This window comes from Lygodium microphyllum, chromosome 9 (genome assembly GCF_053477565.2).
Source record: "Lygodium microphyllum isolate KBCC chromosome 9, Lygodium_microphyllum_v1.1.10, whole genome shotgun sequence".
NCBI lineage: Eukaryota > Viridiplantae > Streptophyta > Polypodiopsida > Schizaeales > Lygodiaceae > Lygodium > Lygodium microphyllum.
The window spans coordinates 53050947-53066639 of record NC_141143.1 but is presented as its reverse complement, the minus strand read 5'-3'; the positions used below and the strand labels follow the sequence as shown (position 1 = coordinate 53066639).

General features: G+C 41.6%; 1 pseudogene; it reads left to right on the top strand.

Moving 5' to 3' along the window:
* Positions 1-5104: 5104 nt before the first annotated feature.
* LOC148031039 (glucan endo-1,3-beta-D-glucosidase-like) lies at positions 5105-8297 on the top strand (annotated as a pseudogene).
* Positions 8298-15693: the final 7396 nt, after the last annotated feature.

Sequence of the window (15693 nt, the reverse complement as noted above, 5' to 3'; positions counted from 1 at the left end):
GCACTCACCGTAAAGACCGGAGGATGCATTCGGCGGCTCCTCTTCGCCCTCCGTACACTTCCTCCTCTTCTTTGCAAATGGCGATGGCGGCGGTGAGAAGCTTTCCTTCTCCCTCTTTATCTCTTTCTCTCCCTCTCCCTCTCAAATGCAAGATGGACTTTACTCTCCCTTTCACTCTCCCTTTCGCTCTCTCTTTCGTTCGTTCATGCAAAATACACTTCCTCCTCTTCTTTGCAAATGGCGATGGTGGCGGTGAGAAGATTTCCTTCTCCCTCTTTCTCTCTTTCTCTCCCTCTTCCTCTCAAATGCAAGATGGAGTTCGCTTTCCCTTTCACTCTCCCTTTCGTTCTCTCTTTCGTTCGTTCATGCAAAATAACGCACTCGGGTTTTGGCCCATGTTTTTTCATCTGAGTACCATAGCTATTTGTGTCGCAAATAGCTATGCGGCTAGTTTGCATTGGAAAGCTCCGTCACTATGACTCTGTATCCTTGTAGTGAAAAAAAAAAACCTAGGGACTTGTTGGTTGAAGACTTATGGCTCCAACCATACTCTACAACAAACAAGCAATACCATGCTTCCCCCCAAATCGTGTACTCATGGAGCATTATCTTTACGAATCAAGTGTTGACACAATAACATAGTTTGAGTAAACAAAATGTTAAATGATAATAGACAACAAGAATTAGAGGAGATCCAAGGTGAATCAAATGGTAGAAGAAAATTTCGTGAATTATGTATTCATAACAATACAAGTTACATGAGGCCATTTAAAACTTATTGACAAGTTCTTACAAAAAGTATAAGATGATAGTGCTAGAGAATCCATGGCAAATTACTATGTATTGCAAAATGCAAGATATAATGAAGCCTAAAGACACATGGAAAATCCTAAAGAAGGGCCTTTCCTATCATTATCTCTAGGACGATGACGATCCATAAGAAATTTTAGGGCTTCTTTGAAGGTATCCATATCTGACTCCCATATATAGTTGAAATGATGCACACACATGCTGGCTTGGGATATTTGTACCTTCAATATATTCAAATAAGCAGTCTTAGCATCTATGAAATTGTCGCCCCTTACATCAAATGCACAATATATTCATATGTTTTCCCAATCTCTCCTCTTGCTTCTCTCACTTTCTCTTGATTATATTTTGAGAAGATGTGCTCCCATACCTTTGAGACAAGCTCTAGCACTTGGTGGCACACTTGAAGCTTAACACATAAACTAGATGAATTTGAGAAGACAAAGCTAGGAGTTGATCAATAGCTAATGTAGACGACAAAGAAAATAGTAAATAGAGTAAACAAGTGTTGTTGCTTTGCATTTACAAATCCGTGGAAATTATCATTCACAAAAATGTGAAGATAACCATTGTAGAGAACTAGGGATCTCTACATTTTCATAGTGTGTGAGAACAATCGTTTAATAGCTTGTTAGCCAGATCACAATAGAGATCTTTTAAATTGCGTGTAAATAGATGTCTAATCAAGCATTAGTGCACACATTTAACAAAAATTAATCCCATGTCTACCACAAAGTTCACAATTGTTTATCACACACAAACAACCCTAAATAACACATAACAACATGGATCTAAATTGTTAAAAAAAAACAAACAAAGTTAAAATCACCAAAGAAAATGCATACAAACCATAAATTCTAAAGAGAGTGAAAGAAAAGTGAACCTTTGATATGTTAATTCAAGGGGTCTCTTCATAGCCTTAAGTATAAGCTTCTTCATCTCAGACTAGCTCTCTCTCTCTCTCCCTCTCTCTTGATCTCCCCCCCCCTCTCTCACTCAAGGAACTCACTTTGCCCAATGTAGCAGTGCTTGCACCAACTAAATCCACCACCCAAGAAACTCACTCCACACCAGACATTCATGAGACATGACCTCGTCAAGATGGGAGGACAAGCAAGGTAGGACACAAACCAACTACCCCACTAAAGCATGTATGACTGAATCTCTTCAACCCTCTGAGAACTCCAAAGAATAGTGTGTTGGAGGGAGTGGTACTTAGATGTGACAAGCAAATGGGTGGCAAGGCTTTGAAGAAGGAAGAAAAGGGACGCTTAGTGTCTGTTCATAAGGTTGGCCCTCAATTAACAAGTAAGGAGGTTGTGCCATAGAATGGCAAGTGGGTCAACAAAGAAAATATTGACCCCAACGTTGCTAACGACAGAGGTAAAGCCAAGAAAAATAACAAAATTCCCTATCTTAGTTGATCAAAACTTTTATGCCCCCATCAAGGATCATGAAATGCTGGCTAAGCCATCTTTGATGTGATGAGAGGACCTTTTGTTTCCTCCAAACTCAAGTTTTCTTCCTAGAATGTTAGGGTTTTATGTTGGATCTTAGGAAAGAAGTTATGTATGGATTGGTTAGAAGGTAGAAGGACCAATTCCTTGCCCTCGAAGAGATTATGCTGGATAAGGAGGCTTGTAGGTCTTTTAAGATCTCTAGTTACATTACCTTCCATGACATGGCATCTAATGGCAAGGGGCGAGCAATGTTGCTAATTTGGGAGGAGTACAAACCCTCATTTTTGTTTACTGTAGGTAATGGTAGCAATTTGGGAGTCAAGGTTTCAATCTATGAATAAGATTTTCTGGGTTGTTCAATATATATGCAACTAACTACTTAGCAACTAGGGAAAAGCTGTGTGACATTTTGCATCAATAATTACAAGGTAGGAATACTATGATTGGTGGAGATTAGAACATGACATGTAGGGATGGCGTCTGCTCACATGAAGTGGATCAATGGTAATGGAAGAAATGGATTCTTGGCAATACTTTGCTTGTGAGTTGAAGGATCTTGTTGTAATGGCCTACAATGGGAGAAAATTGAAGTTCATGTGGCATAATTCCCACATGGGCTCTACTTGGAGGGGAAGCAGATTGGATAGAGTCTATGCTACATAAGGGGCTTGGTGGCTTAATGGTGGACTTAAATATTTTTTAATTGGAGGATGTGGTTGCCTACAATCACTTACCCATTTTGATAACATTTAGGGTTATCCTTCTATAACTAGTAGTTGCACTGGTCTACTTCCCTTCAAGTTGAATGTGTCCTTCTTGGATGATAGGGCTTTTCTCTCTAGGATTTCCCAAGCTTGGAAGAGAGCCATGTTACAACTATATATATCATCTCTCACTTGACTTGGGTCTCACCAATGTATACTAACTCTACATCAATATGAATCTTTCTTTTGGAGCATGTCTTATGTATCTCTCTCGTACTCTCTCTCTCTCTCTCAACATGGTATCGGAGGTATGGATGCGTAGCAACAATAAGGAAGATAAGTTGTTTCATTGTTTATACTTGATTGAGTTATTTGCACAAGTGATGATTTGATACCTAAGAAGGTGGATGCTATAGGTAAGATTATGGAGTATTGTTCTACCACTTCAGAGGTATGGAGATTCATTGGAGCCTGTGTGTTTTACATGATTTGGATACCCCATTTTGCACACATAGCAGATTGTTTATATCAGCTGCTTTGAAAGGGGTAGAAATTTTATTGGGATGAGAGCCAGACTAGAGCCATGCAAAAATTAAAGAAGTTATTGCAGATTGCTTCTACTCTTAGGAAAGCGGATTATAATTGCAAAAGGCCTATTGTATAGATAGTTGACACTAGTCTAATTGGCATAGGTTGGGCTGTGGGTCAAGATGATGCAGATGGAAACATGTATGCTATTCGGTTTGGGGCGAAAGTCCTAAACGAGAGACAGAGGAGGTATCCGCAAATCAAGAGGGAATTACTGGGAATTGTTACGGCTTTCAAATGTGACAAGGAGTACTTTATTGGAGTTCCAGTTGTGGTAGAGATAGATTGCTTGCCATTGATAGGTATGATTACGAGTTGCTCTACTCTGGATATAGCTATGCTGAGATGGATCGCATACATCAAGTCATTAAATCCATAATTTAAACACATAGCAGGGAAGGATAATCCAGTGGCGAATATGCTGTCTAGAGCCAAATATGATGATGAGGAGACACTACTTGTAGAAGAGGATGATGCAAAAATTTCAGTCACTATGGTTGATCATGTTTGCCATGTCTATGATATTGTGGCTTTCATAGAAGAACTCTATGTTGGAGATTGGTTGCAGATTGGCAAGTTCCTTAGTACACTAAGTAAAAGAGATGAATGGATCGATGAAGAGTTCAAGAAGATTAGAAGAAAAGCCTATGGTTATTTCCTCAAGGATGGATTTCTTTGGAAGCACCTGAAGAAAAGAGGTGGATTACCCTTGCGGGTTGTCTGCAATAAAGAGACCCAGTTACAGGTGATGAGAGAGTTTCATGGGAGTCCTTGGGCTGGTCATAGAGGAGTGTGGGCTACTTATGAGAAAATCAAGGAAAAATATTGGTGGAAAGGCATGTATAGAGATGTTTCTCGCTTTGTAGAGACTTGCAGAGATTGTCAGATGTATTCCGTAGTGCATCATCGAGATGAGCTTCATGTGACCTATCCGCCATGCATTCATTATAAGTGGGTAGTTGACTTGGCTACTATGCCGATGGGTCTATGGTAGATGAGATATATTGTTTTGGCTAGAGAGGATCTTACCAATCATGTTGAGGGTAGACCTTTGAGAACGAAGACCACTAGTGTGGTGTGTAAGTTCTTATTGGAAGAAATTTTCTGCAAGTATGGCTGTGTGGGTAAGATCACTGCAGATCACAGTGAATTGGATGCAGATGAAGCTAGGGAGTTTTTCTCTCAACTAGGAATCAAGTTGGCTCTAACCACAGCATACGATCCAGAGGGAAATGGAAAGAGTGAAAGAAGGCATCCACCGATAGTGAAAGCATTAGCCAAAGCATACAGAGGACGGATTGGAGAATGGCCGATACTTCTACCATTTACTTTGTGGGATGATCGTACGACTCACAGTTTTACCACATGATATTTGCTCGTAGAGTTGATGTATGGTCAGAAACCAGTTATGCCGACTGAGACTTGTGCTTGTGAAATCCACCAAAAAGTTGTGTGTGTGACATTTGTTACTTTGTACATACTTAGGTTGTGGTTTGCCACTCTATAACTGGTGAAAGAAACACAGATGCCATAGAGAGCTTGAAGACTATTGTTGGCAAGCATGTTGTGTCATACTATGATGATCTGAGTGTATCTCTTGAGCTTCCAGGTTGACTCACAATGCCTCTTGTGAGAGGGTCTCCTTATGTCACATTGATCTTTGATGAGTATTCCATGTTGAAAATTTCCTCCATTCATGCGGTTTTGAAGGTTACATAAGATGAAAGTTGCATCAAGCACAAGGTTACAATGAATAATGGCCAAACTTGGCTAATATACAGCTTTGATGGTCTGTACTTGTCTGCAAACCTCACTGCAAGTAAAAATTTTAAGGGAGTTTTAAGAGTTGCATTGCTTACAGGGGATGATAGTGCTGAAGACATTTTGGATAGGTTCAGTATAGCCTATCCTATGCAAGGGCATGCTGATTTGTCTGTTGCTTTCCAAGTAAAGTATGACTGGAAGAAATATGGTTGGGGGGAACTGCTGATGCCGAGTCTCCCAATGCACAAAGATATGATGTCCTCTACTCAATTACAACGTGTATGTCCTGCTCTGTTTTATAATGGCATGGATGCTGTAATGATAGGAGTGGTGTGGATTCTAAATGAAGTTCCCATTTCTGTGGGTTGGTATTCTTCAAAGGGAATCATAGATCTTGGGTCTCAAAGATTGATTCCTGAGGCATTGGACCGTGATGTGAGTGAGCTTAAACCAATCACTACTGATTCTTCATATTTCTATGGAAAAGCTTTAGCATGTGCTGCCAGGCTCTGGCACTGATAGCAGAGGAGGCTGGGTGTCTCGATCTGCTGAATCCAATTCGGGATTTCTTGGTGCAGTCATTTACACCTTGGATGGATGGAAATTTCACTAGAAATGCTTTTCTTTTTTATCAAAGATGGGGAGGATTGACAAGTCGCAACGGATCAACAAATTTCGGAGTAGATTTTGGGTTTGGAGTATATAATGACCATCATTATCATTTGGGTTACTTTTGCTATGCTGGGGCAATTATTGCAAAATTAGATCCAATCTGGGGAAAGAAAAACATGCCTGGGAAAAGAAAAAGCAATGGAAAACATGGGGAAAGTATCAGAGAAGAAGGAAAGCTTAACATATGGCTCCTTTCGATCCCAATAAGAAGAAGAAGAAAGCTCAATGAAAAATATTCAAGACTATTTTTAGTGCAGGCATTGATACTGGAACTTCACATGGCATTGGGAATTTTCCACTGCGAACCAAGGAGGCTATTGAATCTTGGAGATATAGGTTCTGGGAAAGGAAGAAGAGCAGCGATTGGATGAGGAAGGTGCTACGCTTGCAGAGGCAGTAGCTCTTTATGTATTACTAGAGGAAGAACCCAAAAGGATTGGTAAAATCAACAGTGGGTTCAATGGTTTCAAAATTGTCTCAGGACATGCAGATGCAAATCAAGCTCAATGTATTGATATGTGTGGATCTCTTTTGCAAGAGTTCCCATCTAGACTCAGATGTCATGGTAGTTTTTCTTATAGACTTGTTGGTGACGCCAATAGAAGTGCTTTCTATATGGAAGAAAAATAGCTACTTCAGTGGCAATTCGTTCTGAGCTTGAGAAAAAAAAAGCAACAAAAACAAGAGGGTCTGGGAATTGAAGAAAAGCAAAAATGCCATGTACGATTTGTAGCGCAAGAGGGCCTGGTGTGTACTACACTGATGACAAACTGTTGCAGACCAGGGTATTCTCATATGCAGATACTCACAAGCAACAAGCTTTTGTCTTCGGAGCTGTCGTGGTCATGAGGATGGGTTACCTGTATCTGTCCTGAAGGGTCATACAAGTGCAGTGACATCAATTGCTTTTAGTCCACGTCTGAGTTGTGAGCATCATCTTCTCTCAACTTCTGATGATGGAACTTGTTGCATTTGGGATGCACGTGATTCATCGGTAAATGCACAGATTTATGCATCAAAGTCAGAGGGTCAGGAAACTTGATCAAAGGTTTCCACTTCTGGCCCACAAAATTCTCAATCAGGAACTCAAATTCTTTGCTGTGCTTTTAATGCTAGTGGTGCTGTGTTTGTTACTAGGAGTGGAGAAAAACTTGCAAGACTTTGGGATGCTTGTAAATGGACGGATGAACACCATGGGGCTCCTAATCATGAACTTCGGCTACTATTTGTCAAGGTTGTTGGCAGAGTGTATTGCACAGGTGGGAAAATCCTCTCATTTTGAGCATTGCATATATGGTTGGTTCTATTCTCGAACCGAAATTGTTATAGCTGGTTATTCTAAACAGGCTTCTATTGCCTTGTTGTAGAGATACAGTGCATGCCCAAACAAGCAAGCTTTGCAAGAGGCTACTTGTTTTAAGATGAAATTTTCTATGGGCACGTTGTTGTATTGCTGCGCATTCGAGGTGTGAAATCCACCCAAAAGTTGTGTGTGTGGGATTTGATACTTTGTACATATTTAGTTGTTGTGATTATACTTTTGTTCTGCATAGGCAGTATAGTGAAGAGGGTTTGGAGCAAGAGGAACTTATCAATAATGCTCTAGTTGGCATGTCTTGCTAAGTGGTCAGTCAACCTAGACGAGGAGGTTTTGATCAACAGTTCACAGGAGCTTTGGGAGATGTGGCTGAGACTAGCACAGATTCTGAGATTGGTTATGTATATGGTGCTTTGATATTCATAGGTGTGGATGGTGGAGTTCTTTGTGAAGTTCAATATTTTCAGAATGACATGCATGTTAGCTTCCGTATTAGATCTTCTATGACTGCTTCTATATCTTCTCTAGGCATCTACAATAGAGGTACTTTGGTTGTATATGATGGGGCAGGAATAGAGGAGCTGAAAGAAAAAGCAAGAAGGGGATGACTATTTTTAAATGAGGGCTTTTTGGAGGGAAGCAAGAATGAAAGATGATGAGAGAAAGAAATGGGCCGCTTTTCTGGTTCGGAAAAAAGAAGAAGGGAGAAAAACAAAAGAAGTGGAGGAAGTGGTGTGCAGAACGGGGGAAGGAAGACAAGTGAAAGGGAGGATACTGGAGAGCAAGAGTGAGAATGATTGTGCGCATGCGTCTCAGGACAGCATCAAAGATGGAATGCAGGTTGTGGATGATGAGATGTTAAGGTTGTTCCATGCGGACTGCGGACAAGGTGATAAGTCCAGTCTGCATGGTGATGCACCTTCAAAACGAAAAATTCCAGTTCTTGTGCTTTTTATCACCTTGTCGCTACTTATTGTTTGAGGGCTGAGAGTCAGACGGGTCCACCGAGAACAGATCAAGGCAGGGTTCGATTCGGTGCTTCTCGTCGATAGGTTTTCGGTGCCATGCCATGATCTTTCCTGACTGATGCAGACTAGTAGCCCGTCTCACCACCGGGAAGAAAAACTGCAACTGCTAAGCTCTTCAGCTAGAAAAATCAAAGTGTAGAAGTTGATCCACTCCAGGGCAAATCTTTTTTGCTAGCTTTTTTGCTGTTTCAGTACTGCTGCGCCGCATGACCTATGGCAACCATTTTGCAAGCTTTTCCCCTTCTTGACTTCCCATCTTGGTTTGCGGCTCGCTACCTATTTGTTCTGGCCTTACTTGAGCAGCTTCTTCCTGGATGCCTAGTTGCTGGTGCTGTTCTCTCAGATAGCAGTAGAAAATACTACAAATGCAATGGTCTATGGTCGCTTTTGTTGATTTTGACTGGAGTCTGTGACTGAACAGGGGCTTTGTGTCAACAGTTTACAATGGAAGTTAATTCTTCCACTTGAAATTCTTATTTAAATATTATTAAGAACAGAAGTGTTCAGCTTGATACTCAGAAATTATGACGTGCGTAGATCTTCACAGTTTTGCTTGTAAGAGTGTATTTCATATAGCACTGGTGTTCTCTCTGTCACAAGGAAGATTTCTATAGGGTTCAAAACTGTTCAAAGAATTCTTAAAGGCTGTGGATTCTTCTGAAAAGTTGTTGAAATATAAATATGATTCTTTGTGGAGGCTGCCACTATTGACCTTCTATCCTGAAATTATTCAAAGTCCTCTGTGGTCGCGACTTTGCTTTCAAAACCCTTCGACATCTTTGGTGAACCCGACGTGAAAGCGTTGCAGAAATTTCAGGATGGGAGATACTTTAGCATCTATTTCAGCCTCTTCTACAATTCTAGCTGCATCCTCTACTTCGGCTCCATCATTGACTGCTGCGTCAAGTACTTTAACAGATGATCTAAAGCAGATTTTGCAGAATATGTCCATGTATATGCAGCTTCAAAATCAGCAGACACAATTGTATATGCAGCAGCAGCAGCAATTGCATCAACAGCAGTTGTCTCAGCAAAGGCAACTATATTCGGAGTAGGAGAATGCAATCAGCGTGACTAAGGCGATTGAAGCAGTTCAGAATGAGAAGAAGCTATTTGATGGCTATAATGTTTATGCATATTTGAAGACATATGAGATCAAGATGGGGTTTTTTGGAGTTCCAGTCGGGACTTATGAGTAAGTATTTCCTTCGTCTTGTCACACCCGCCTTGAGGGCAAAAGTGACTGATCTTTTTATTCAAAAATCGCATTGGCAAGATTTTAAGAAGGCCCTGAAAGAAGAGTATTTTCTTGAGGACTTTGGCATGGCTACACGGCGGTCATTCCGAGAGTGGGTCTACATGCCAAATAAAGGTTAGCTGCTTCAGAGTTGATATGAGAATTTGAAGAGAGGTATAGTCAGCTTGATGCCATTGAACAAAGAGCATTGGATGTTGAAAAAGTTGAGCTTTTCTTGGAAGCTGCAGATCCTGCTCTTCAGGAAGAATTGGGAGAGCTTCTTGAGGATCGCACGAAGCCTATGTGACTTAAAACGGATTGGCAGGATGCCCAGGATGTAGTCTCGACTTTGACCAAGAGGAGGATATGGAAGACCAACCTACAGAATGGTTCTATGACACCGACACCGTCTTCTGCTCATATGCCTGCTTCTATCCCTGTTATTTCTTCTCCTCCTCAGCCAGTTTCTTGGCCTATGCCAATGCCTACTGTTTCTACTCCTGCTATTCCTCCTGTTCCACGACCGATGCCTACACCTTCTGCTCCAAAACCATCCGCTCCATCGGTGCCTTCCTCTCTTGATGACATAATCAAAGGTATAACGGATTTGACACTGGAGTCAGTTAAAGCGGAGTTGGTGGGAAAATTGAAAGAGCAGTTTGCTTCGACTGCGCCTACTATTTCTTCTAGTGCTCCTACTACACCTAGGAGTGCTCCTAGTGCACTTAGGAGAGATCAGAGATGTATTTGGTGTGATAGTACGGACCATCAGCATTGCAGGGATTGTGAATCTTTTCAGGATGCAAGGGGAAAGAATTTGGTATATTGGGGACAAGATGGTAAGATTTGGTTGACTGAAACAGGAGCTCCGCTTGCTACCAACTTTGGGAAAGGCGGAATGAAGAAGTTAGTGGATGACATGGTTGCGCATACTTCTTATGTGACAGCTAGAGGAGATGCTTCTGCATATGGAGTCCAGATTGAGAAAGGATCAGAGAATCAGTCAGCACTATGGACTTATGCTATGGAGACAGCAAACAAGGGAAAAATTCAGCAAACTATTTTGACTAGTGCAAGCTCTAGCATCAAATCTGAGACAGGTTGGGATTCGCCTGTTGTTGACATGTACTCTATTTATGCCTACTTGGCTAAGTCTCAGGGAGCAGATGTACTTGTTGAGGAGAAGCGTAAGAGGGATGAAGAAATTCCAAGTGCAGCTAAAAAGACTAGAGGGGGTGAGTTTGTTACTCCACCTACTGCAGGACTGTCTTTGAGACCAGGGCCAGATCGACGGATGGAAGATGCTCAAAAGAAAGAGAAGAGACAAGAGCCTAGAGAGAGAAAGCAGCCAGGGTTTAGATTGATGTCCGATATTGAGACATCTACAGACATGAAGAAAATCTTTAATGACAAGATACTTGGCAGTGAGGTGACTTTCACTATTTCTGAGATTTTGGGCATCTCGAAAAGAGAGTTTCAAGATCAGTTCCAAGAGGTCCTGAAGAGGAAAAGACATGCATTGCCTACTACTGATACACAGGGAGTTTTGATTGGGGAGTTGGATGAGAATGAGGATGAGGTTATGGTTGAGAATGCTTCTGTTTTTCTGCAGATAGAGAAGAGGGTTCAGCCTATGCATTATGCTGAAACTGATGAGCCTGTCTTGATACCGCGTAGTCACTTTTCGCGGAGTCATTAGGCTAGGGCAACTACAGAGACGATGGTAAAAATTGGAGAGAAACAGGTGCCTTATGTTGCTTTGGTGGATCATGGTTAAGAGATTAATCTCATAGTTCGTGGAGTTTATGAGAGTAACAGATGGCCTATGGATGTAGAGCATGGGTGGCGTATGAGAGCCGCCAACAACACTGCAGGTGATTTGTATGCTGCCTATCCTAGTGTCAGGGTTTCTATTGGAGATGTAGAGGAGGATTTCCATTTCTTTGTGTAGGATTCATACTCTTATCCCATAATTCTTGGACAGCCATTCATCACAGAGATGCGCATGGAAACAAAGGTAATGGATGATGGATCTGCTTATGCACGGATTCGCAGTAAAGATGGTATGAGAGCAGTTCAGTTTATGACTGTGTGTGTGAACCATGTTAGAAATAGGGATACTCTCAGAGATGCACCTTTGCCCACTGTGAGGGATTCGGGTTTTCATTAGGTACTGCCATTTTGCGAGACGACGGTGGTACAGAGCAGAGGAGATTGGAGTTCTCGCCTCTTGGCAGCAGTGTTTTCTCCTCCAGTTTTGTTGGGATTTCAGCAAACAGTTCGATGAGTTATCAGAAGACTTCTAAGTTGCCTAGAGCTGCCAGGCAGTACGTATGCATGAAGGAGAAAAATTTGAAAAATGCAGGAATTTTAGAGGATGATGAGCATATAGATGGGATGTATGACAGTATGATTTGTGCAGATACGATGATAGAGATGGAGAATATGCTGAAAACTGATATGCAGAGTTGTCACAGTAATGTATTAGTGTAATCCCTGGACATGTTTCATGAAATTGCAGATTTTGTGTCACAGATTGAGCCAGAGGCTGAGATGACTCAGCAAAAAGTGTTGAGTGCTGAAGAAATTCAGCAAATAGAGTTTCCGGCTGATTATGATCAGCTTACAGAGACACAGAGGACTGAAACCTTTCAGCCAACAGAGTTTACTGCTAAAATATTTCAGCATCCAGAGTTTAGGGTTGTTCCTATGCAGTCCATAGAGCAGAGGGCTGAGGATATTCAGCCAATGGAGTGCAGAATTGCTGATTTACAGCAAGATTTGAGTAATGCAAAGGATCATAATGAAGCCAGGGTTGACACGAAATACAAGACTGTGGATAAAAAGGTGAAGCCGGTAGTTGTACCGCTTCCACTTGACAGTGACCAGCAAATAGAGAGGGCTGCCAAACAACCAATTTTGAGGAATCCGGAGCATATTGGCCATAAATTTTCAGCAGAGACTCTTGCTGAATTGAAAATTGGAAATGGTGATTTCTTGCTACCCACAGAGAAGCAATGCTTTCAGGAGATGCTTGAGTGACATGGAAGGGGGTTTGCTTTTTTCCCGCATGAGATTGGATGTGTGAATCCGGATATTGTTGCTCCTATGGTGATCTTTACTATTCCTCATATTCCATGGAACCTCCGACCTATTCCAGTGCCTAAGGCACACCTGCCAAAGCTGATTGATTTATTGAATGAGAAAATCAGGATGGGAATTCTTGCGCCTTCATCTGCACCATACTCAAACATGTGGTTTACGGTTCCAAAGAAGAATGGTACTCTTCGATTTATACAGGACATGCAGCCAGTAAATAGAGTTACTATCAGGAATGTTGGTATAGGTCCAGTTGTGGATGAGTTTGCAGAAGCATTTGCTGGACGTGCCATCTATTCTTTAGGTGATTTGTATTTGGGATATGATAAGTTTCAGTTGGCTTTGGAAAGCAGGGACATAATCACTATGAGAACTCCTATTGGGCTTGTCAGGATGTGTACCTTGCCTCAAGGTGCCACTAATTCTGTTGTGCATATGATGAATGCCATGCATAAGGTCCTTCGTGATTATATACCTAAGCTTACCATGCCTTTCTTGGATGATGTGCCCATTAAGGGGTGTGCAGAAGAAGAGAAAAATGAGAGTCTAAATGAGCAGGGATGCAGATACTTTGTGGTTGATCATATTTCAGCTTGTGAAAATATTTTGGCCATGTTAGAAGAAGTGAATTTGACACTTTCAGGGCAAAAATCTGTTTTTGGAGTGAATGAGGTTGTCATTGTTGGACATATGTATGGGTATTATGGCAGGAAACCCTCACCTGATAAGGTGGATGCTATAGGAAAGATTACGGAGTATTGTTCTACCACTTCAGAGGTACGGAGATTCATTGGAGCTTGTGTGTTTTATATGATTTGGATACCCCATTTTGCACACATAGCAGATTGTTTATATCAGTTGCTTCGAAAGGGGCAAAAATTTTATTGGGATGAGAGCCACATTAGAGCCATGCGAAAATTGAAGAAGTTATTGCAGATTGCTCCTACTCTCAGGAAAGCGGATTATAATTGCGGAAGGCCTATTGTATTGACAGTTGATACTAGTCCAATTGGCATAGGTTGGGCTGTGGGTCAAGATGATGTAGATGGAAACATGTATGCTATTCAGTTTGGGGCGAAAGTCCTAAACGAGAGACAGAGGAGATATCCGCAAATCAAGAGGGAGTTACTGGGGATTGTTACAGCTCTCAAATGTGACAAGAAGTACTTTATTGGAGCTTCAGTTGTGGTAGAGACAGATTGCTTGCCATTGATTGGTATGATTATGAGTTGCTCTACTCCGGATATAGCTATGCTGAGATGGATTGCATACATCAAGTCATTAAATCCAGAATTTAAACACATAGCAGGGAAGGATAATCCAGTGGCAGATATGTTGTCTAGAGCCAGATATGATGATGAGGAGACTCTACTTGCAGAAGAGGATGATGCAGAAATTTCAGCCACTATGGTTGATCATGTTTGTCATGTCTATGATATTGTGGCTTTCATAGAAGAACTCTATGTTGGAGATTGGTTGCAGATTGGGAAGTACCTTAGTACACTAAGCAAAAGAGATGAATGGATAGATGAAGAGTTCAAGAAGATCAGAAGAAAAGCCTATGGTTATTTTCTCAAGGACGGATTTCTTTGGAAGCATCCAAAGAAAAGAGGCGGATTACCTTTGCGGGTTGTCTGCGATAGAGAGACACAGTTACAGGTGATGAGGGAGTTTCATGAGAGTCCTTGGGCTGGTCATAGAGGAGTGTGGGCTACTTATGAGAAAATCAAGGAGAAATATTGGTGGAAAGGCATGTATAGAGATGTTTCTCACTTTGTAGAAACTTGCAGAGATTGCTAGATGTATTCGGTGGTGCGTCATCGAGATGAGCTTCATCCGACCTATCCGCTATGCATTCATTATAAGTGGGTAGTTGACTTGGTTACTATGCCTATGGGTCTATGGCAGATGAGGTATATTGTTTTGGCTAGAGAGGATCTTACCAATCATGTTGAGGGCAGATCTTTGAGAACGAAGACCACTAGTGCAGTGTGTAAGTTCTTATTGGAAGAAATTTTCTGCAGGTATGGCTGTGTGGGTAAGATCACTGCGGATCGCGGTGAATTGGATGCAGATGAAGCTAGGGAGTTTTTCTCTTAACTAGGAATCAAGTTGGCTCTAACCACATCATACAATCCAGAGGGAAATGGGAAGAGTGAAAGAGGACATGCGCCGATAGTGAAAGCACTAGCCAAAGCATGCAGAGGACGGATTGGAGAATGGCCAAAACTTCTACCATTTGCTTTGTGGGGGGCTGATCATATGACTCACAGTGTTACCACAGGATATATGCCCGCAGAGTTGATGTATGGTCAGAAACTGGTTATGCCGACTGAGACTTGTGCTTTGACTTGGTCAGTTTTACCTTGGCAGGAGGATTTGACGAGAGAGGAGCTCTTAGCTCTTCGGATTCGGCAGTTGGAGAGAAGACAAGAGGATATTCAGCTAGTTATTGACAGGTTGAAGGTTGCTAGACTAAGAAATAAGGACAGGTTTAACAGCAGGCATCGCTTGCGGCCTAGAGCAATAGAAAAGGGAGACTGGGTATTAGTCTTTGATAGCAGCCTTGAAAATCAGCATACTGCACTTCGGAAGATGGTGAAAAGATGGTTTGGGCCGTACATAGTCAGACATGTCTTTGATAATGCAACATATGAGTTGACAGAATTGGATGGGATAGTGCTTAGAGTGCCTATTGCAGGAAAAAGAATCAAGATTTTCAAGAAAAGAGATGATGAAGATTATGCATTGGAAGAATTTGCAAGAGAAGAGCAACGAGAGGAAACTCCAATGGAAGAGACAGATGATATGACAGATAATCTTGTTGATATACCGGAAATGCACAATGAAGAGATTGATCTGTTTGTGGATCTTGATGATAACGATCATGGGTAGTTGGCCCATCCGGAGGATGCGCAAGATTAGAGGGGGTGGATGTCGTATTGCTGCGCATTTGAGGTGTGAAATCCACCCAAAAGTTGTGTGTGTGGGATTTGATACTTTGTACATATTT